This window comes from Arachis stenosperma, chromosome 6 (assembly GCF_014773155.1).
Source record: "Arachis stenosperma cultivar V10309 chromosome 6, arast.V10309.gnm1.PFL2, whole genome shotgun sequence".
NCBI lineage: Eukaryota > Viridiplantae > Streptophyta > Magnoliopsida > Fabales > Fabaceae > Arachis > Arachis stenosperma.
Window position 1 is genome coordinate 60,910,421 of NC_080382.1, and position 22,774 is coordinate 60,933,194.

At 38.8% G+C, this 22,774-nt stretch overlaps 1 non-coding gene across 1 annotated transcript; it reads left to right on the forward strand.

Annotated features, from left to right (window-relative positions):
* Nucleotides 1–21,162: 21,162 nt before the first annotated feature.
* Nucleotides 21,163–21,270, forward strand: LOC130938350 (small nucleolar RNA R71). The gene has a single exon (XR_009069519.1). It is a non-coding gene; the product is annotated as a small nucleolar RNA R71 (small nucleolar RNA).
* Nucleotides 21,271–22,774: the final 1,504 nt, after the last annotated feature.

Consider the following 22,774-nt stretch of genomic DNA (forward strand, 5'->3'; position numbering starts at 1 on the left):
TCCTAAGTTACATTCCCAAGCCAAGAACATAAAATTCTACTCTGAAATCCAACCATGCATTCTATCAAACACTTGGAAGGCACAAAAGGAAAGCATAGTAAAATCACAACAAGAATGAATTCTAACAACAATTAAATGCAAGGAATTAACAACAACAATAAAGGAAATCACAATTAACATGAATTACCTCAAATTGCATTAAAATAAAAATAAAAGAACAAAAGTATATCCACAACAAAGTATAAGAACAAAATAGAAAAGATCACAACAAAAGAGTGGAGGAGCAAGATGTAACAACAAGGAATTGAATAGGGAAAGTAGATGAAAGCAAAGATTAAAACCTAGATCTAGAAATTCTACCTAAACCTAATACTAATTCTAGAGAGAAGTGAGAGCTTCTCTCTCTAAAACCTAAACTAAAACTAACTAAATTCCTCCATGAATGAACGATGATTTTTCCCCTTCAATCCTTGGTTCCTTTAAGCATTTTGGTGCCAAAGTTGGTTCCAGACTGGGCCTATAGCTCCTCAAAAATCGCTGGGCATGATTTCACTCAAAAATCACGTGCCATCATCGGCGCGTACACGCATAGCACGCGTACACACCCCTGGAGCTTTTTGCAATCCATGCGGAAGCGCACAATGCGTGCGCATCCATGGGCATTTTCCAAATCTTTGACTTTTCATGATTTCTCCACTTTGCATGCTTTCCTCTTCACTTCTTTGATCCATTCCTAGCCCTATTCAATCTGAAATCACTAGCAAACATATCAAGGCATCTAGTGGAATCAAAGGGAGATTAAAACTATCAAATTAAGGACCTAAAAAGCATGTTTTCACACTTAAGCACAAATACAGAGACAATCACAAAACCATGCTATTTCAATGAATAAATGTGAGGAAAAGTTAACAAAATACTCTAAATTCAACACAAGATAAACCTTATAAATGGGGTTTATCAACCTCCCCATACCTAAACCTTAGCATGTCCTCATGCTAAACCAAGAAAGAAGTAAAGGGTATGGCATTTATTCAATGGAACTAAACTAAATGCAACCTATCTAAATGCAACTATCTATATGAGTGCAATCACTTGGTCAAAACAAATCAACTTCCAAGAGAATATATGTAAGCATAAGAGCTAAAACAATGGAAATTAGTTCCAACCCACAATTGCATTGAATTATCACAAGGATTTATAAACTTGCATGAATATAGATGATAGTGGTGAATACATGTAATTGAGCAATCGAACCCTCATCGGATGTGTTTACACTCTAGTCGCTCGGTGTTTAGGGGTTGATTCACTCAATTCTCCCCTAATCATGCTTTCCAAAATTTGTTCTTCATCTAACAATCAACAATAATTCAATGCATGCATACAAATATCATGAGGTCTTTCTCAAAAGTTGTAATGGGCCTAGGGTCAAGGTAGGATCATATATGGTTAAGTGGACTAGAGATTTGAATCTTTGATTAACCTAGACTTTCCCACCTAGCCTATACAATGACCTATACAAATTCAAAGCTAACCTAACTACCCATTTTCACTTATTCACATACTCATGCATTCTCTTTTCATTTCACAACACCATTGCATTGATCTTTTATTGAGCTTCACTTTGGGGCATTTTGTCTCCTTTTTATTGTTTTTCTTTTTTTTTCTTTCTTTTTCCATATATATTTTTTTCTTTTTCTTTTTCTTTTGTTTTTCTCATTTTTTTTCTTTCAAACTATATACAGGAACATCAACGCATAAGGTCTATACATTTAATCAATACATGAGTATGCACCTAATTCGTAAATATAAAAATACAAAACACCCTTTATCCCAACCAATGTTCCCAAATCTCCCCAAACTTAAATAATAAACACTCTCACTAGCCTAAGCCAATCAAAGATCCAAACAAGGGACTTTTATTGTTTTTCGCTTTCGGCTTGTAATGTGCTAAAATAAAGAACAATTTGGTTAAGCGTAGGCTCAAAATTAGTTAACAATGGAGAGTAAAAGGTAAGCTATTTGGGCAAGTGAGCTAATGAAACAATGACCTCAATCATATAAATGCATGAATGCAAGGACTAATGGACATATGGAATTAAACAAATCAAGGATCACAATCATAGGAAGAGAACAATTACACACAAGAAGAAAAATAATTGGTTATAAGATGTAACCACATCAATAGGCTCAACTCTCACAAGCTTGTGTTCTTAGCTCAAAGCATGATCTACAAGAATATAGAATTCAAGCAAGTCCCATAAAATTTTCCAATCAATTGGGGTGGTTCCTGATGACAAGTCATCATATACCCATTTCTCAAGCTAATTTCACTTGTTTCACTAGTTTTTATGCACTTTCTTGCACCATAAGTAAGCAATTTAGAGTGAAATTTCATATTTTATTTGAATCAATCAACCACCACTTAATTGATGCTAAATCATGAGGTTTAAGCTAAATTTAATTGAATTTTAATTGATTTATAAACCTTGTGAATTTAGTGATACTTTGATTGGTTGTTTTGATTATTTGAAGGTGAAGAAAAGAAGAAAAGAGTGAAGCGTGGCTTAAGAAAGCGTGTCCCAAGGAAGAAAAGAGTGTAGCACATGGAAGGAAGGAAGCCACATTGCCCTCCTCAAGAGCACACTGCCCTCCAAGGGAGCACAACAATGAACCAAGCACTCAAGGCCTCACTGCCCTGCCCTCCATAAGAGCGGAGCACAACTCTATGCTAAGGAACAAAGGAAGGAAAAATTCTGCCCTGCCCTCCTCAAGAGCAATATCGGGCTCTCACCAAAATAAATCAAAGGAAATTGTCTCCAAGTGCCACCCATGGGTTTCGAACCCAAGAAAAGAAGGAAAGAAGTAGCGCTCAAATACAAGGAAAACAAGCAAAAATTGGTTTGTTTTCAACCTCTAAGGATCGAACATAGCACCTTGAGGAAGCAAAGAACTAGGCGCTACTTTGGTGCCAAGAAACCTAAGGAAGAAATGCAACAAAAGCCATCCAGCAAGTTTTGAACTTGGGACCTCACCCAAGAACAAGGAAAGCCTGCGCTGCCCTGCCCTTGTGGAGGGCAGGGCAGCATTTCTTGGTGCATGGCGCAGCATTTTGGCACGGCCAGGAGCTTGGGCGCGCGCACATTGACGCACGGGCAGGGAGGCAAGGCGCACCAAGGCAACATTGCCCTGCCCTCCACAAGGGCAGGGCAGCATCCTGAATGTCTCTCCCACACTTGGCACGCGACATGCTTCCTCACACAACTTCCCTGCTCTGCCCTCCACAAGAGCAGGGCAGCCTCCTGGGAGCAAGATGGGCTAAATTTGACTCAAAAATCCAACTTAACTCATTTCTTCACCAAATCAAAAAGCCTACTCAAAATTCTTAGATCCAAAATAGAAAGTGTATAAATAGGTGTTAGTTAGGATTATAATGAGGAGTTCTGATGAGCGGATAATTTATACGCTTTTTGGCATTGTTTTTAGGGATGTTTTCATTAGTTTTTACGTTAAATTCACATTTCTGGACTTTACTATGAGTTTGTGTGTTTTTCTGTGATTTCAGGTAAATTTTGACTGAAATTGAGGGACTTGAGCAAAACTCTGAAAAAGGCTGACAAAAGGACTGCTGATGCTGTTGGATTCTGACCTCCCTGCACTCGAAATGGATTTTCTAGAGCTACAAAACTCCAATTGGCGCGCTCTCAACGGCGTTGGAAAGTAGACATCCAGGGCTTTCCAGCAATATATAATAGTCCATACTTTATTCGGAAATTGACGACGTAACTTGGCGTTGAACGCCAAGTTCATGCTGCTGTCTGGAGTTAAACGCCAGAAAAACGTCATGATCCGGAGTTGAACGCCCAAAACACGTCATAACTCAGAGTTCAACTCCAAGAGAAGCCTCAGCTCGTGGATTGATCAAGCTCAGCCCAAACATACACCAAGTGGGCCCCGGAAGTGGATTTATGCATCAATTACTTACTCATGTAAACCCTAGGAGCTAGTTTATTATAAATAGAACATTTAGCTAATGTAATTCACATCTCTGGACGCCTAGTCCTTAGACCTTGGGGGCTGGCCTCTCGGCCATGCCTGAACCTCTCTCACTTATGTATTTTCAACGGTGGAGTTTCTACACACCATAGATTAAGGGTGTGGAGCTCTGCTGTACCTCAAGTTTCAATGCCATTAAGATGATATCCTATTTAATTCTATTTATTCCTATTTCAAGATATACGTTGCACTTCAACTTGATGAATGTGATGATCCGTGACACTCATCATCATTCTCACCTATGAACGCGCGTGATTGACAACCACTTCCGTTCTACCTTAGGCCGGGCGCATATCTCTTAGATTCTCCAACAGAATCTTCGTGGTATAAGTTAGATAGATGGCGGCATTCATGAGGATCCGGAAAGTCTAAACCTTGTCTATGGTATTCCGAGTAGGATTCTGGGATTGAATGACTGTGACGAGCTTCAAACTCCTGAAGGCTGGGCGTGATGACAAGCGCAAAAGAATCAATGGATTCTATTCCAACCTGATTGAGAACCGACAGATGATTAGCCATGCGAGTGACAGCCGCAGAGGACCATTTTCACTGAGAGGATGGGATGTAGCCATTGACAACGGTGATGCCCTACAAACAGCTTGCCATGGAAAGGAGTAAGAAGGATCGGATGAAAGCAATGAGGAAAGTAGAGATTCAAGAGGAGCACAGCATCTTCACACGCTTATCTGAAATTCCCACCATTGAATTACATAAGTACTCCTATCCGTTTTATTTATTTTATTTATCCAATTTAATTCCATTTGACCCTATGATTCCACTCACTAACTGAGATCTACAAGATGACCATAGCTTGCTTCATACCAACAATCTCCGTGGGATCGACCCTTACTCACGTAAGGTATTACTTGGACGACCCAGTACACTTGCTGGTTAGTTGAACGGAGTTGTGAAACAAACTGTGAAGTTGATTTTGGACCAGGTTCTGTGCACCAAGTTTTTGGAGCCATTACCGGGGATTGTTTCGAGTTGGAAAAGAATGAATCACAATTTCGTCCACCAAGTTTTTGGCGCCGTTGCCGGGGATTGTTCGAGTATGGACAACTGACGGTTCATCTTGTTGCTCAGATTAGGTAATTTTTATTTTATTAAAAAAAAAATTTCGAAAATCTTTTTAAAATCTTCTCCCTATTTTCGAAAATTATTCAAAAAATTTTTTAATATGCATTCTAGAGTTTCATGAAGCATGTTGAAGCCTGGCTGGCTGTAAAGCCATGTCTAAATTCTTTTGGACTGAGGCTTCAAAACCATCTTTATAGAGGCAAGTTAATTTGATTATTAGCTGTATGCTAAAGCTTGGCTGGCCATTGGCCATGTCTAGTGTTTTGGACTGGAGCTTTCATTGAAAGCTTGGCTGGCTATTAAGCCATGTCTAATTCCTGGACCGGAGCTTTAGACTAACATTGTATGATTCCTGGAATTCATATTTAAAAAAAAAATTTTGAATTTCTTATTTTCCTTTTCTTATATGTTTTTCGAAAAAATCAAATAAAATACAAAAAAAAAATTAGAAAAATCATAAAAATCAAAAATATTTTGTGTTTCTTGTTTGAGTCTTGTGTCAAGTCATAAGTTTGGTGTCAATTGCATGTTCATCTTTTTCTTGCATAAAATTTTCGAAAAATTCATGCATTCATAGCATTCATCATGATCTTCAAGTTGTTCTTGATGAACTTTCTTGTTTTGATCTTCATATTTTCTTGTTTTGTGTTGTATGGTGTTTTTCATATGCATTCTTGCATTCATAGAGTCTAAACATGAAAAATTTCTAAGTTTGGTGTCTTGCATGTTTTCTTTTCTTGAAAATTTTTCAAAAATATGTTCTTGATGTTCATCATGATCTTCAAAGTGTTCTTGGTGTTCATCTTGACATTCATAGTGTTCTTGCATGCAACATGTGTTTTGATCCAAAATTTTCATGCATTGAGTATTTTTAGTGTTTTTCTCTCTCATCAAAAAAAAAAATTTCAAAAATCAAAAAAATATCTTATCTTTTTAAATCTTATCTTTTTAAAATCTTTTTCAAAAATCATATCTTTTCCATTTTTTCATCATTTTCGAAAATTTCAAAAATCTTTTTCAAAATATTTTCAAAATCTTTTTCTTATCTTTACATCATATTTTCAAAAATTGCATCAAAAATTAATGTTTTGATTCAAAAATTTCAAGTTTGTTACTTTTTTGTTAAGAAAGATTCAAATTTTAAGTTCTAGAATCATATCTTGTGATTTTTTGTGAGTCAAGTCATTAATTGTGATTTTAAAATTCAAATCTTTTTCAAAACTAATTTCAATCTTAACTTTTCAAAACCATATCTTTTTAAATCATATCTTTTATATCATATTTTTTTCAAAATTTTATCTTTTTCAAAAATTTGATTTTAAAATATCTTTTCTAACTTCTTATCCTCTTATCTTTTCAAATTTGATTTTAATATCTTTTTCAACTAACTAATTAATTTTTTGTTTGTTTCTTATCTTTTTCAAAACCACCTAACTACTTTTCCCTCTCTAATTTTCGAAAATACCTCCCTCTTTTTCAAAAATTCTTTTTAATTAATTAATTATTTTAAATTTTAATTTTAATTATATCTTATCTTTAATTTTCGAAAATCACTAACCCATTTTTCAAAATTATTTTCGAATTTCTCTCCCCCTCATCTCTTTCTATTTATTTTATTTATTTACTAACACTTCTCTTCACCTCTCTTCATCTCCAATCACTGCCTCTATCCTCACCATTGTGATTGGATTCTCCACTTTTATTCCTTTCTTCTTCTACTAACAATAAGGAACCTCTTTACTGTGACATAGAGGATTCCTCTTTCTTTTCTTGTTCTCTTCTTCCCTATATGAGCAGGAGCAAGGACAAGAACATTCTTATTGGAATAGATCCTGAACCTGAAAGGACTCTGAAGAGGAAGTCAAGAGAAACTAAAAATCAACAATTCAGAGAAACCTCAAAAAAAAAAAAAAAGAGAGAGAAAAGGAAAGACAAAAAGCTTCCACCTCCAAGTCATGGGAGATGGAAAGACTAATATAAGCCGTCATAGCTCAGTGGTAGAACATGTGGCTGCAAATCAAGAGATTCCTGAGATACCTCAGGGAATAAGTTGTCCTCCACACAAATATTGGAAACAACTAAGGGGAGGAACACCAAAATTACTAGGAATCATTCAAAAGAAGCAAGGAAGAGACATAGAGGAGCTCAAAGAGCACCATTGGTTCTTCAAGAAGGCGCCACCCTCACTCAGGTGGATTCATTCCTTGTTCTTATTTCTTTCTGCTTTTCGGTTTTTAATGCTGTGTTTATCTATGTTTTGTGTCTTTATTTCATGATCATTAGTATGTAACCATGCCTTAAAGCTATGAATAAATTCCATTAATCCTTCACTTCTCTGAAAAATGTTTTAATTCAAAAGAACAAGAAGTACATAAATTTCGAAAATAGCTCTTGAATTTAGTTTAATTATATTGATGTGGTGACAATACTTTTTGTTTTCTGAATGAATGCTTGAACAGTGCATATGTCTTTTGATCTTGTTGTTTATGAATGTTAAAATTGTTGGCTCTTGAAAGAATGATGAAAAAAGAGAAATGTTATTGAGGATCTGAAAAATCATGAAATTGATTCTTGAAGCAAGAAAAAGCAGTGAAAAAGAATAAGCATTCAAAAAAAAACAAAGAGTATATAGAAAAAGAAGGAGCAGTAGAAAAAGCCAATAGCCCTTAAAACCAAAAGGCAAGGGTAAAAAGGATCCAAGGCTTTGAGCATCAATGGATAGGAGGGCCCAAGGAAATAAAATCCAGGCCTAAGCGGCTAAATCAAGCTGTCCCTAACCATGTGCTTGTGTCATGAAGGTCCAAGCAAAAAGCTTGAGACTAAGTGGTTAAAGTCGTGATCCAAGGCAAAAGAGTGTGCTTAAGAGCTCTGGACACCACTAACTGGGGACTTTAGCAAAGCTAACTCACAATCTGAAAAGGTTCACCCAGTTATGTGTCTGTGGCATTTATGTATCCGGTGGTAATACTGGAAAACAAAGTGCTTAGGGCCACAGCCAAGACTCATAAGTAGCTGTGTTCAAGAATCAACATGCTTAACTAGGAAAGTCAATAACACTATCCGAAATTCTAAGTTCCTAGAGAAGCCAATCATTCTGAACTTCAAAGGAAAAAGTGAGATGCCAAAACTATTCAGAAGCAAAAAGCTACAAGTCCCGCTCATCTAATTATAATTAATATTCATTGATATTCTGGAATTTATAGTATATTCTCTTCTTTTTATCCTGTTTGATTTTCAGTTGCTTGGGGACAAGCAACAATTTAAGTTTGGTGTTGTGATGAGCGGATAATTTATACGCTTTTTGGCATTGTTTTTAGGTAGTTTTTAGCAAGTTCAAGCTACTTTTAGGGATGTTTTCATTAGTTTTTACGTTAAATTCACATTTCTGGACTTTACTATGAGTTTGTGTGTTTTTCTGTGATTTCAGGTAAATTTTGACTGAAATTGAGGGACTTGAGCAAAACTCTGAAAAAGGCTGACAAAAGGACTGCTGATGCTGTTGGATTCTGACCTCCCTGCACTCGAAATGGATTTTCTAGAGCTACAAAACTCCAATTGGCGCGCTCTCAACGGCGTTGGAAAGTAGACATCCAGGGCTTTCCAGCAATATATAATAGTCCATACTTTATTCGGAAATTGACGACGTAACTTGGCGTTGAACGCCAAGTTCATGCTGCTGTCTGGAGTTAAACGCCAGAAAAACGTCATGATCCGGAGTTGAACGCCCAAAACACGTCATAACTCAGAGTTCAACTCCAAGAGAAGCCTCAGCTCGTGGATTGATCAAGCTCAGCCCAAACATACACCAAGTGGGCCCCGGAAGTGGATTTATGCATCAATTACTTACTCATGTAAACCCTAGGAGCTAGTTTATTATAAATAGAACATTTAGCTAATGTAATTCACATCTCTGGACGCCTAGTCCTTAGACCTTGGGGGCTGGCCTCTCGGCCATGCCTGAACCTCTCTCACTTATGTATTTTCAACGGTGGAGTTTCTACACACCATAGATTAAGAGTGTGGAGCTCTGCTGTACCTCAAGTTTCAATGCCATTAAGATGATATCCTATTCAATTCTATTTATTCCTATTTCAAGATATACGTTGCACTTCAACATGATGAATGTGATGATCCGTGACACTCATCATCATTCTCACCTATGAACGCGCGTGATTGACAACCACTTCCGTTCTACCTTAGGCCGGGCGCATATCTCTTAGATTCTCCAACAGAATCTTCGTGGTATAAGTTAGATAGATGGCGGCATTCATGAGGATCCGGAAAGTCTAAACCTTGTCTATGGTATTCCGAGTAGGATTCTGGGATTGAATGACTGTGACGAGCTTCAAACTCCTGAAGGCTGGGCGTGATGACAAGCGCAAAAGAATCAATGGATTCTATTCCAACCTGATTGAGAACCGACAGATGATTAGCCATGCGAGTGACAGCCGCAGAGGACCATTTTCACTGAGAGGATGGGATGTAGCCATTGACAACGGTGATGCCCTACAAACAGCTTGCCATAGAAAGGAGTAAGAAGGATCGGATGAAAGCAATGAGGAAAGTAGAGATTCAAGAGGAGCACAGCATCTTCACACGCTTATCTGAAATTCCCACCATTGAATTACATAAGTACTCCTATCCGTTTTATTTATTTTATTTATCCAATTTAATTCCATTTGACCCTATGATTCCACTCACTAACTGAGATCTACAAGATGACCATAGCTTGCTTCATACCAACAATCTCCGTGGGATCGACCCTTACTCACGTAAGGTATTACTTGGACGACCCAGTACACTTGCTGGTTAGTTGAATGGAGTTGTGAAACAAACTGTGAAGTTGATTTTGGACCAGGTTCTGTGCACCAAGTTTTTGGAGCCATTACCGGGGATTGTTTCGAGTTGGAAAAGAATGAATCACAATTTCGTCCACCAAGTTCCTTTTGGGGAGAGAGAGCTTACTTTCATTTTTGAATTTCCATCTTTAGTCAACTGGAGAGCTCACTTTCCATTTTTCTGTTTTCTGCAATTGGAGGAGAGAATTCATTTCTTCTACCTCTGATCTTTTGTTTCCTTTACTGGGTTTTGTTTGAGTCTTGAGTGTGAAGAATTGAGGAACTTCTGTCTCAATCTCCATTTAAGATCTCTTTGATTTTCCTACTGCATAATTAAGTTTAATTTAATTTCCTTTACTGCTTCAATCTTCAATTTCTCTTTAATTGCTTTGTGAACTTGGATCTAGGAAGGTAATTGAGATCTAGACTCTGCTATCTAGTCTCTGGAGTCCTGAGATCTAATTTTCCTTTTGGTTCTTCTGCTGAACCACTGTTGCAACTTAATTTCCATTTTCTGTTTGAGATCCAGTTGAATTCAAATCATCTCTTGCTTTGTTAATTGCTGCAATTTAATTTCCCTTGCTTAAATTCTGAATTCCCAGTCCTCAAATCCCTTTTCCATTCAAGCAATTTATATTTCTTGCACTTTAAGTTACTGCAATTTACATTTCTTGCACTTTAAGTTTCTGTCATTTAATTTCTTGTTCTTTAAGATTCAGCACCTTTACTTTCAATTCTCTTGAATCTCTGCAATTCATCCCTCTCCCTTTACATTTCCTGCTATTTACTTACTGTTGGATACAAAATTACTCAACCAATACTTGATTCGCTTGACTAAATCAACCACTAAACTAAAATTGCTCAATCCTTCAATCCCTGTGGGATCGACCTCACTCCCGTGAGTTTTATTACTTGATGCGACCCGGTACACTTTCCGGTGAGTTTTGTGTTGGATCGTTTTCCACACATCAAGTTCCCTATATATAAATTTCTTGAAAAGTTTCATCATTTTGACTAAGCTTATCCTAAATGCAATGTTGTGATTGAGAAGTCTAAAAATTCCTTAGTCAATCCCCCCTTTTTTTTTTCAATCAAACGGTTTCTTATGTAAAAAGGGGTCAACTAGGTCTTATCAATCCAAAATATTTTTCTAATCACAACTAAAAGCTAAAGCAAGCTAAAATAACTGTATAAAGCAAAGATGCATATATAAAGCAAAAGTGTAAAATCGACAAACTAAACAGAAGTATCCACAATCCACAATACTAATATATACATTGATCCAAAAGGTGCAAAATAAAGCAAAATAACATAAACTAGGAGATAGTGTCCGAAGATGTTCACCAAATTCACCGATGGCGACGAAGGTGACCTCCCCACACTTAAGATGAAGCATCATCCTCGATGGTACTGATCGGGCTCATGGTGAGGGACAACAGTCGCATCTAGCTCTGGCTGAGACTCAGGCTGAGACTCAGGCTGGGGCACTGGCTCCTCGGGGGGCTGCTGTGTATCCTGGGTAGCCTCGGGGGTGCCTCCTGCTGAGTTGGCTCCTCCTCATCGGATGCGGAAGAGTCGGGGAGAGGTGGTAACTCAATGCCCTATGCTACGAATGCCTGATCCACTCAGTCCAAGCGTTGCATAATACGGTGCTCACTGTGATCCATGAATCGAAATAGACGTTGAACCAGAAGATAGGTCGGCTCGGGTGCTGGTGGCAGTAGAGGTACTGCTGCTGCTGAAGAAGGAGGTCTAGCTGCCTCTATTGCTGCTCTAGCTCGAGAGCGGCGCCTGGATGAGGCTTCTCGTGTACCCACGTACCCCACGGAATAGTAACCTCCTTGTCGTCGTTGTCTGGGGGTGGTGGCATCATGGCATCGTCCCTCCAAGGGGCACCGGCTAGCTCGATCATCCTAGTGACTAGGGTAGGAAATGGTAGTAAGCCTCGAATGTGTGCCCGCGACATGTACCTCCTGATCAACCGGGGGAAGTATACCTCCTTCCCCTCCATGACACAGCTGATCAGGAGGAGCATGTCCATAGGGATCTCAGAAAAATAGGTTGTAGGCATGACATAGTGGGAAAATATCTGTTGCCAAGTCCTAGCCTCTCGAGATAGATAAGCAAATAACATCCCTTTGGGCCTCTTGTTTTCGGAATCCATCACCCAAGGTGCATCCGGGGTGGCAATAACACACTTCAGGGCCTCATAATCAAAGGTTATAGCATTGATCGCTATCTCGGCCTGCTGATAGGCACATGTGTCACCAATCCGAGGTAGGCAATACAATACATCCTCAATAACGACTTCAGTAATCAAGATCAGCTCGCCCTGTAGGTAGACTGAATCAAGAGTCGCCCGAAAGAAGTTACAGTAAAACTCCTGTACCCATGAGGTGTTTATCCATCCCAAATCCCTATCAACAAAGCCTAGGCCCAATCTCTGAATGCGAGCCTCCATAGATTGCCTCAGGTCATCGGGAAGGGCCAATTTCTTCTCAATATTCAAATTCTTCTTCCGAAAGGTAGGGAAGCGTTCTTCACAGTATAGATTGGGAAATCTATCTGTGTTAGTGGCCGAAAGCTGTTGATTCTCCTTATCCACTTCATTTAGTGGGTTCTTGGCATAGTTGGCATAAGGAGAAAGGGTAGGAGCTTGAGGTTTCTTCCTTTTTCTTGAGGTAGTAGCATTGGCTTTTCCTTTATCTGACATCCTGAAAAGCATATATGATATGATATAAGAAATTAGCCAAGTAGACGAATAGCAAGCAAGGTAAGGCATGTTCATGAAGTGAGTTAAGAAAAGACAATGCTTGGAATGCAAGTAATCACAAGGTAGAAAAGAAGGCAAAGTCGCAAACAAGGATGCAAACAATAATCACACCATGCTTGTTTATTAAGCTCAATGAGCATCATACCCAAAAGAATGGTCAATGAGTTAGCTTAAAATCAAAGAAAGGTTAGTAAGATAAGCAAGTTAGAAGTTAGAAAATCGAGTTCAAAGGTTAGGAGTACGATGGTCATTGTCTCAATCAAGAGAAGTTCACGAAGGAATGAAAACAAGCATGCTCACATTCATGAGGGAAATGCAGTCATTGATGATGAAATATAAAATTGCGAAAAGAGCAATTAATTGAAAGCAAGTCATCAACAATGTCATGGTCACAAAGATAGCAATAATTGGTGTTACAAGGGTTGAAATGCACTTTGTGTAACCACAACCAAGTTGGAAACTGATCTGAATAAAGTGAGTTACACAATTGAAATGCACCAATTATTGTAAAAGAATGAACCATGTTCAAGGAAATAGTCAAGGTAAATCAAATGGTGAATGTAGCACAAGTCAAAAGGGCATTTGATTAACTTGAAATATGAAAGCATGTGAGGGTCCAAAGCAAATCACGGGCAACATATTAAACACGGAAAAAAACCCAAAATTATCTAAGAATTGAACTTGGTGTAATCAGAGGAATACTCAATTCCAAAAGCAACAAGTTCGATTATAAGTAACATGTTTAAAACCAAAATAATTTCTAGAAAATTGGGCAGCATTCTGGTAGTAAATTAGATATTCCCGGATAGCAAAAAAAAAAACAATAGAATACAAGTAGGTGAATCCAGAATTTGCATCAAACATGTTAAGGCAAGGATTTCATATGTACACAAGCAGCAACAACTTAATTTCACAAATATAGTGCCACAGAACAGCAGGTGAAATCAAGGCATATGAACTAAAAATAGCACAGCAGTGAACACACTAACACCACTCATCAAACAAGCATGCACATTCAGACAAATAAACACAAACGGAGCACTTATCAGACCTAGAATCATCTAACCGCATCCTAACTACCTAATCGCAGTTATTTCTATCTAGCCTATTGATGAGCGGATAATTTATATGCTTTTTGGCATTGTTTTTAGGTAGTTTCTAGTATGTTTTAGTGTCTTTTTAGTATATTTTTATTAGTTTTTATGCAAAATTCACATTTCTGGACTTTACTATGGGTTTGTGTGTTTTTTTTTGTGATTTCAGGTATTTTCTAGCTAAAATTGAGGGACCTGAGCAAAAATCTGATTCAGAGGCTGAGAAAGGACTACAGATGCTGTTGGATTCTGACCTCTCTGCACTTGCAATGGATTTCTGGAGCTACAAAAACCCAATTGGCGTGCTCTTAATTGCGTTGAAAATTAGACATCTTGGGCTTTCCAGCAAAGCATAATAGTCCATACTTTGCCCGAGATTTGATGGCCCAAACTGGCGTCCAAACGCCCACTAGAGACCCTTTTCTGGCGCAAAACGCTGGAACTGGCACTAAAGCTGGAGTTAAATGCCCAAACTAGCATCCAAGCAGGTGTTTAACTCCAAGGATAGCCTATGCATGTGAAAGCTTCAAAGCTCAGCCCAAGCACACACCAAGTGGGCCCCAAAAGTGGATTTCTGCACTATCTACTCATTTTCTATAAACCTAGTTCACTAGTTTAGTATAAATAGCACTTTTTACTATTGTATTGATATCTTTGGACCACTTTTTGATCCTTTGATCAGGTCCTCTTCTCCTGTTTTCGAATTCATATGCCATTTGGGAGGCTAGCCATTCGACAATGCCTAGACCTTTTGTTCTTATGTATTTTCAACGGTGGAGTTTCTACACCTCATAGATTAAGGTGAGGAGCTCTGCTGTTCCTCATAAATTAATGCAAGTACTATTGTTTTTCTTTAAATTCACGCCTACTTCTTCTCCAAGATATACTCTCGTACTTAATTCAGTTAAGTCAGACTAAAGGGGTGATCCGTGACAATCACCCACTATCTTCAGTACTCGCTTAGCCAAGATCCACGTGCCTGACAACCACAAGTGGTCTACATGATGTTCAACGTAGTCATTGGATGCCAGCTGGAGTATATTCTCTTGGGTCTCTGATCCATGCGTTTGACTAGCATTTCCTAACAACAGAGCATTCAAATCAATGAGATTAAAACCTTCGTGGTATAGGCTAGAATATGACGAGTAGGATCTGGGAGGGGATGAATATGACGAGCTTTAAACTCGTGACTGTTGGGTGCAGTGACAGTGCGCAAAAGGATCAGTGGATCTTATTCCGACACAAGTGAGAACTGATAGAAGATTAGCCCTGCGGTGAGAACCATAGCCGGACCATTTTCACTAAGAGGACAGATGGTAGCCATTGACAACGGTGATCCACCAACTTACAGCTTGCCATGGAAGGGAGTATGCATGATTGGATGAAGACAATAGGAAAGTGGTGCACGAAATTGTGATCATCAATGGCGCCATCAACATGGTACGCTCAATTGCAATCTCAACTCTTTATCACAACTTCGCACAACTAACCAGCAAGTGCACTGGGTCGTCCAAGTAATAAACCTTACGCGAGTAAGGGTCGATCCCACGGAAATTGTTGGTATGAAGCAAGCTATGGTCACCTTGTAAATCTCAGTCAGGCGAATTCAAATGGTTATGGATGATATATGAATAAAACATAGAATAAAGATAGAGATACTTATGTAATTCATTGGTGAGAATTTCAGATAAGCGTATGGAGATGCTTTGTCCCTTCCGTCTCTCTGCTTTCCTACTGTATTAATCCAATCCTTCTTACTCCTTTCCATGGCAAGCTGTATGTTGGGCATCACCGTTGTCAGTGGCTACAGTCCCATCCTCTCAGTGAAAATGGTCCAAATGCTCTGTCATAGCATGACTAATCATCTGTCGGTTCTCAATTAGGTTGGAATAGAATCCATTGATTCTTTTGCGTCTGTTACTAACGCCCAACCTTCAGGAGTTTGAAGCTCGTCACAGTCATTTAATCATTGAATCCTACTCAGAATACCACAGACAAGGTTTAGACCTTCCGGATTCTCTTGAATGCCGCCATCAATTCTAGCTTATACCACGAAGATTCCAATTAAGGGATCCAAGAGATATCCACTCAATCTAAGGTAGAACGGAGGTGGTTGTCAGGCACACGTTCATAGGTGAGAATGATGATGAGTGTCACGGATCATCACATTCATCAAGTTGAAGAACAAGTGATATCTTAGAACAAGAACAAGCTGAATTGAATAGAAGAACAATAGTAATTGCATTAATACTCGAGGTACAGCAGAGCTCCACACCTTAATCTATGGTGTGTAGAAACTCCACCGTTGAAAATACATAAGAACAAGGTCTAGGCATGGCCGTGAGGCCAGCCCCCAAATGATCTAAGATAGCATAAGACTAAAGATAGCTACCCCGATGAAAATACAATAGCAAAAGGTCCTATATGTAGAGAACTAGTAGCCTAGGGTTTACAGAAATGAGTAAATGACATAAAAATCCACTTCCGGGCCCACTTGGTGTGTGCTTGGGCTGAGCATTGAAGCTTTCATGTGTAGAGACTTTTCTTGGAGTTAAACGCCAGCTTTTATGCCAGTTTGGGCGTTTAACTCCCATTCTTGTGCCAGTTCCGGCGTTCAACGCCGGGCAGTTTTGAGCTGATTTGAAACGCGGGTTTGGGCCATCAAATCTCGAGAAAAGTATAGACTATTATACATTGCTGGAAAGCCCAGGATGTCGACTTTCCAACGCAGTTGAGAGCGCGCCAATTGGGCTTCTGTAGCTCCGGCAAAGCCACTTCGAGTTTAGGGAGGTCAGAATCCAACAGTATCTGCAGTCCTTTTCAGCCTCTGAATCAGATTTTTGCTCAGGTCCCTCAATTTCAGCCAGAAAATACCTGAAATCACAGAAAAACACACAAACTCATAGTAAAATCCAGAAAAGTGAATTTTAACTAAAAACTAATAAAAATATAATAAAAACTAACTAAAATATACTAAAAACATACTAAAAACAATGCCAAAAAGCGTATAAATTATCCGCTCATCACAACACCAAACTTAAATTGTTGCTTGTCCCCAAGCAACTGAAAATCAAATAAGATTAAAAAGAAGAGAATATGCAATGAATTCCAAAAACATCTATGAAGATCAGTATTAATTAGATAAGCGGGGCTTTTAGCTTTTTGCCTCTGAACAGTTTTGGCATCTCACTCTATCCTTTGAAATTCAGAATGATTGGCTTCTATAGGAACTCAGAATCCAGATAGTGTTATTGATTCTCCTAGTTAAGTATGTTGATTCTTGAACACAACTACTTTATGAGTCTTGGCCGTGGCCCAAAGCACTCTGTCTTCAAGTATTACCACCGGATACATACATGCCACAGACACATAATTGGGTGAACCTTTTCAGATTGTGACTCAGCTTTGCTAGAGTCCCCAATTAGAGGTGTCCAGGGTTCTTAAGCACACTCTTTTTGCCTTGGATCACAACTTCATTAATTTTTTTCTTTTTCTTTTTTTTTTCATTTTTTTTGTATTCACTACTTTTTCTTGCTTCAAGAATCATTTTTATGATTTTTCAGATCCTTAGTAACATGTCTCCTTTTTCATCATTCTTTCAAGAGCCAACATTCAGGAACAACAAATTCAAATGACATATGCACTGTTCAGGCATACATTCAGAAACCAAAATATTGCCACCACATCAAAATAATTAATCTGTTATAAAATTCAAAATTCATGCAATTCTTCTCTTTTTCAATTAAGAACATTTTTCATTCAAGAAAGGTGATGGATTCATAGGACATTCATAACTTTAAGGCATAGACACTAAGACACTAATGATCATAAGACACAAACATAGATAAACATAAGCATGAAAATTCGAGATACAAGAAAATAAAGAACAAGGAAATTAAAGAATGGGTCCACCTTAGTGATGGCGGCTTGTTCTTCCTCTTGAAGATCTTATAGAGTGCTTGAGCTCCTCAATGTCTCTTCCTTGCCTTTGTTGCTCCTCTCTCATGATTCTTTGATCTTCTCTAATTTCATGGAGGAGGATGGACTGTTCTTGGTGCTCCACCCTTAGTTGTCCCATGTTGGAACTCAATTCTCCTAGGGAGGTGTTGATTTGCTCCCAATAATTTTGTGGAGGAAAGTGCATCCCTTGAGGCATTTCAGGGATTTCATGATGAGTAGGATCTCTTGTTTGCTCCATCCTTTTCTTAGTGATGGGCTTGTCCTCATCAATGAGGATGTCTCCCTCTATGTCAATTCCAACTGAATAACAGAGGTGACAAATGAGATGAGGAAAGACTAACCTTGCCAAGGTAGAGGACTTGTCCGCCACCTTATAAAGTTCTTGGTCTATAACCTCATGAACTTCTACTTCATCTCCAATCATGATGCTATGAATCATGATGGCCCAGTCTATAGTAACTTCAGACCGGTTGCTAGTGGGAATGATTGAGCGTTGGATAAACTCCAACCGCCCCCTAGCCACGGGCTTGAGGTCATGCCTTCTTAATTGAACCGGTTTCCCTCTTGAATCTCTTTTCCATTGAGCGCCCCCTTCACAAATGTCTATGAGGACTTGGTCCAACCATTGATCAAAGTTGACCCTTCTAGTGTAGGGGTGTTCATCTCCTTGCATCATGGGCAAGTTGAATGCCAACCTTACATTTTCCGGACTAAAATCCAAGCATTTCCCCCGAACCATTGTAAGCCAATTCTTTGGGTTTGGGTTCACACTTTGATTATGGCTCTTGGTGATCCATGCATTAGCATAGAACTCTTGAACCATTAAGATTCTAACTTGTTGAATGGGGTTGGTAATAACTTTCCAACCTCTTCTTCGAATCTCATGTCGGATCTCCGAATATTCACTCTTTTTGAGTTTGAAAGGGACCTCGGGGATCACCTTCTTCATGGCCACAACTTCATAGAAGTGGTCTTGATGCACCCTTGAGATGAATCTCTCCATCTCTCATGACTCGGAGGTGGAAGCTTTTGCCTTCCCTTTCCTCTTTCTAGAGGTTTCTCCGGCCTTAGATGCCATAAATGGTTATGGAAAAACAAAAAGCAATGCTTTTACCACACCAAACTTAAAAGTTTGCTCGTCCTCGAGCAAAAGAAGAAAGAAGAGAGTAGAAGAAGAAGAAGAGAGAGGGTGGTGGGGTAGGTGGGGATCCTGTGGGGTCCATAGATCCTGAGGTGTCAAGGAAAATTCATCCCTACACCAAGTGGCGAGCAAAAATGCTCTTTATACCAATTCTGGCGTTAAACGCCAGGCTGGTGCCCATTTCTAGTGTTTAACACCAGCTTCTTGCCCTTTTCTGGCGTTTAACGCCAGTCTGGTGCCCCTTTCTGGCGTTAAACGCCCAGAATGGTGCCAGACTGGGCGTTAAACGCCCATTTGCTGCCCTTACTGGCGTTTAAACGCCAGCAAGATCTTCCTCCAGGGTGTGTTGTTTTTTTTTATTTTTTATCCTATTTTTGCTTTTTCAATTGATTTTGTGACTTCCCATGATCATCAACCTACAGAAAACATAAAATAACAAAGGAAAATAGATAAATATAACATTGGGTTGCCTCCCAACAAGCGCTTCTTTAATGTCAGTAGCTTGACAGAGGGCTCTCATAGAGCCTCACAGATACTCAGAGCAATGTTGGAACCTCCCAACACCAAACTTAGAGTTTGAATGTGGGGGTTCAACACTAAACTTAGAAGTTGGTTGTGGCCTCCCAACACCAAACTTAGAGTTTGACTGTGGGGGCTCTGTTTGACTCTGTTTTGAGAGAAGCTCTTCATGCTTCCTCTCCTTGGTGATAGAGGGATATCCATGAGCCTTAAACACATAGGATTCTTCATTCACTTGAATGATCAATTCTCCTCTATCCACATCAATCACAGCCTTTGCTGTGGCTAGGAAGGGTCTGCCAAGGATGATGGACTCATCCATGCACTTCCCAGTCTCTAGGACTATAAAATCAGCAGGGATATAATGGTCTTCAATCTTTACCAGAACATCCTCTATAAGCCCATAAGCTTTTTTTCTTGAATTGTCTGCCATCTCTAGTGAGATTCTTGCAGCTTGTACCTCAAAGATCCCTAGCTTCTCCATTACAGAGAGAGGCATGACGTTTACACTTGACCCTAAGTCACACAGAGCCTTCTTAAAGGTCATGGTGGCTATGGTACAAGGTATTGAGAACTTCCCAGGATCCTGTCTCTTTTGAGGTAATCTCTGCCTAGACAAGTCATCCAGTTCTTGGGTGAGCAAAGGGGGTTCATCCTCCCAAGTCTCATTACCAAATAACTTGTTATTTAGCTTCATGATAGCTCCGAGGTATTTAGTAACTTGCTCTTCAGTGACATACTCATCCTCTTCAGAGGAAGAATACTCATCAGAGCTCATGAATGGCAGAAGTAAATCCAATGGAAACTCTATGGTCTCAGTGTGAGCCTCAGATTCCCATGGTTCCTCATTAGGGAACTCATTGGAGGCCAGTGGACGTCCATTGAGGTCTTCCTCAGTGGCGTTCACTACCTCTTCCTCCTCTCCAAATTCGGCCATGTGGGTCACGTTAATGGCCTTGCATTCTCCTTTTTGATTCTCTTCTGTATTGCTTGGAAGAGTACTAGGAGGGAGTTCAGTAATTTTCTTGCTCAGCTGTCCCACTTTTGCCTCCAAGTTTCTAATGGAGGACCTTGTTTCAGTCATGAAACTTTGAGTGATTTTGATTAGATCAGAGACCATGGTTGCTAAGTCATAATGGCTCTGCTTAGAATTCTCTGTCTGTTGTTGAGAAGATGATGGAAAAGGCTTGCCATTGCTAAACCTGTTTCTTCCATCATTATTGTTGTTGAAACCTTGTTGAGGTCTCTGTTGATCCTTCCATGAGAGATTTAGATGATTTCTCCATGAAGAATTATAGGTGTTTCCATAGGGTTCTTCCATGTAATTCACCTCTTCCATTGAAGGGTTCTCAGGATCATAAGCTTCTTCTTCAGATGAAGCATCCTTAGTACTGCCTGGTGCAGCTTGCATTCCAGACAGACTTTGAGAAATCAAATTTACTTGCTGAGTCAATATTTTGTTCTGAGCCAATATGGCATTCAGAGTATCAATCTTAGAACTCCTTTCTTCTGATTCGTCCCATTGTTCACAGGATTCCTTTCAGAAGTGTACATGAATTGGTTATTTGCAACCATTTCAATGAGCTCTTGAGCTTCTGCAGGCGTCTTCTTCAGATGAAGAGATCCTCCAGCAGAGCTATCCAATGACATCTTGGACAGTTCAGACAGACCATCATAAAAGATACCTATGATGCTCTATTCAGAAAGCATGTCAGAAGGACACCTTTTGATTAATTGTTTGTATCTTTCCCAAGCTTCATAGAGGGATTCACCTTCCTTTTGTCTGAAGGTTTGGACTTCCACTCTAAGCTTACTCAATTTTTGAGGTGGAAAGAACTTTGCCAAGAAGGCATTGACTAGCTTTTCCCAAGAGTTCAGGCTTTCTTTAGGTTGTGAGTCCAACCATATCCTAGCTCTGTCTCTTATAGCAAAAGGGAATAGCATTAGTCTGTAGACCTTAGGGTCAACCCCATTAGTCTTGACAGTGTCACAGATTTGCAAGAATTCAGCTAAAAACTGATGAGGATCTTCCAATGGAAGTCCATGGAACTTGCAATTCTGTTGCATTAGAGAAACTAATTGAGGCTTAAGCTCAAAGTTGTTTGCTCCAATGGCAGGGATAGAGATGCTTCTCCCATAGAAGTCGGGAGTAGGTACAGTAAAGTCACCCAGCACCTTCCTTGCATTGTTGGCATTGTTGCTGTTTTTGGCTGCCATGGGTTCTTCTTCTTTGAAGATTTCTGTTAGGTCCTCTATAGAGATTGTGCCTTAGCTTCTCTTAGCTTTCGCTTCAAGGTCCTTTCAGGTTCAGGGTCAGCCTCAACAAGAATGCTTTTGTCTTTGCTCCTGCTCATATGAAAGAGAAGAGAACAAGAAAATACGGAATCCTCTATGTCACAGTATAGAGATTCCTTGAGGTGTCAGAGGAATAGAAAAATAGAAGGAAGAGGTAGAAGAATTCGAACTTATCAAGAAAGATGGAGTTCGAATTATGCATTAAGGAGGACTGTTAGTCCATAAATAGAAGGATGTGAGAAGAGGGGAAGAAATTTTCAAAAATTAAGTAAAAGATTTTAAAAACATTTTGAAAAAAAAAACTTAATTGATTTTCGAAAACTAGCAGTGGAAGAGAAATCAAGTGATTTTTGAAAAAGATTTTGAAATTATAAATCAAAAAGATATGATTGAAAACTATTTTGAAAAAGATGTGATTAAAAATATATGATTGAAAAGATATAGTTTTAAAAGATATGATTGAGAATATATGATTGAAAAACAATTTAAAAAGATTTGATTTTAAAAACTAATGACTTGGCTAACAAGAAAGATATGATTCAGACATTAAACCTTTCTTAACAGAAAAGGCAACATACTCTGAGATGTTGAATCAAATCATTAATTGATAGTAAGTATTTTTGAAAATGGAAAGAAATTTATTTTGAAAACATATGATTGAAAAGATATGATTTGAAAAAGATTTGATTTTGAAAAATTTTGAAAACTTGAAAAAAAATTTGCATTAAAAACAAAATCTTCCCTCTTGTGCCATCCTGGCGTTAAACGCCCAGAATGGTATCCATTCTGGCATTTAACGCCAAAAGCACTACCCTTTTGGGCGTTAAATGCCCAACTAGGCACCCTGCCTGGCGTTTAAACGCCAGTTTTCCTTCTTCACTGGGCGTTTTGAACGTTCAGCTGTTTCTGTATAATTCCTCTACTGTATGTTTTGAATCTTCAATTCTCTATATTATTGACTTGAAAAGACACAAATTAAAATATTTTTGGATTTTCAATAATGAAGAATAATCAAGATGCA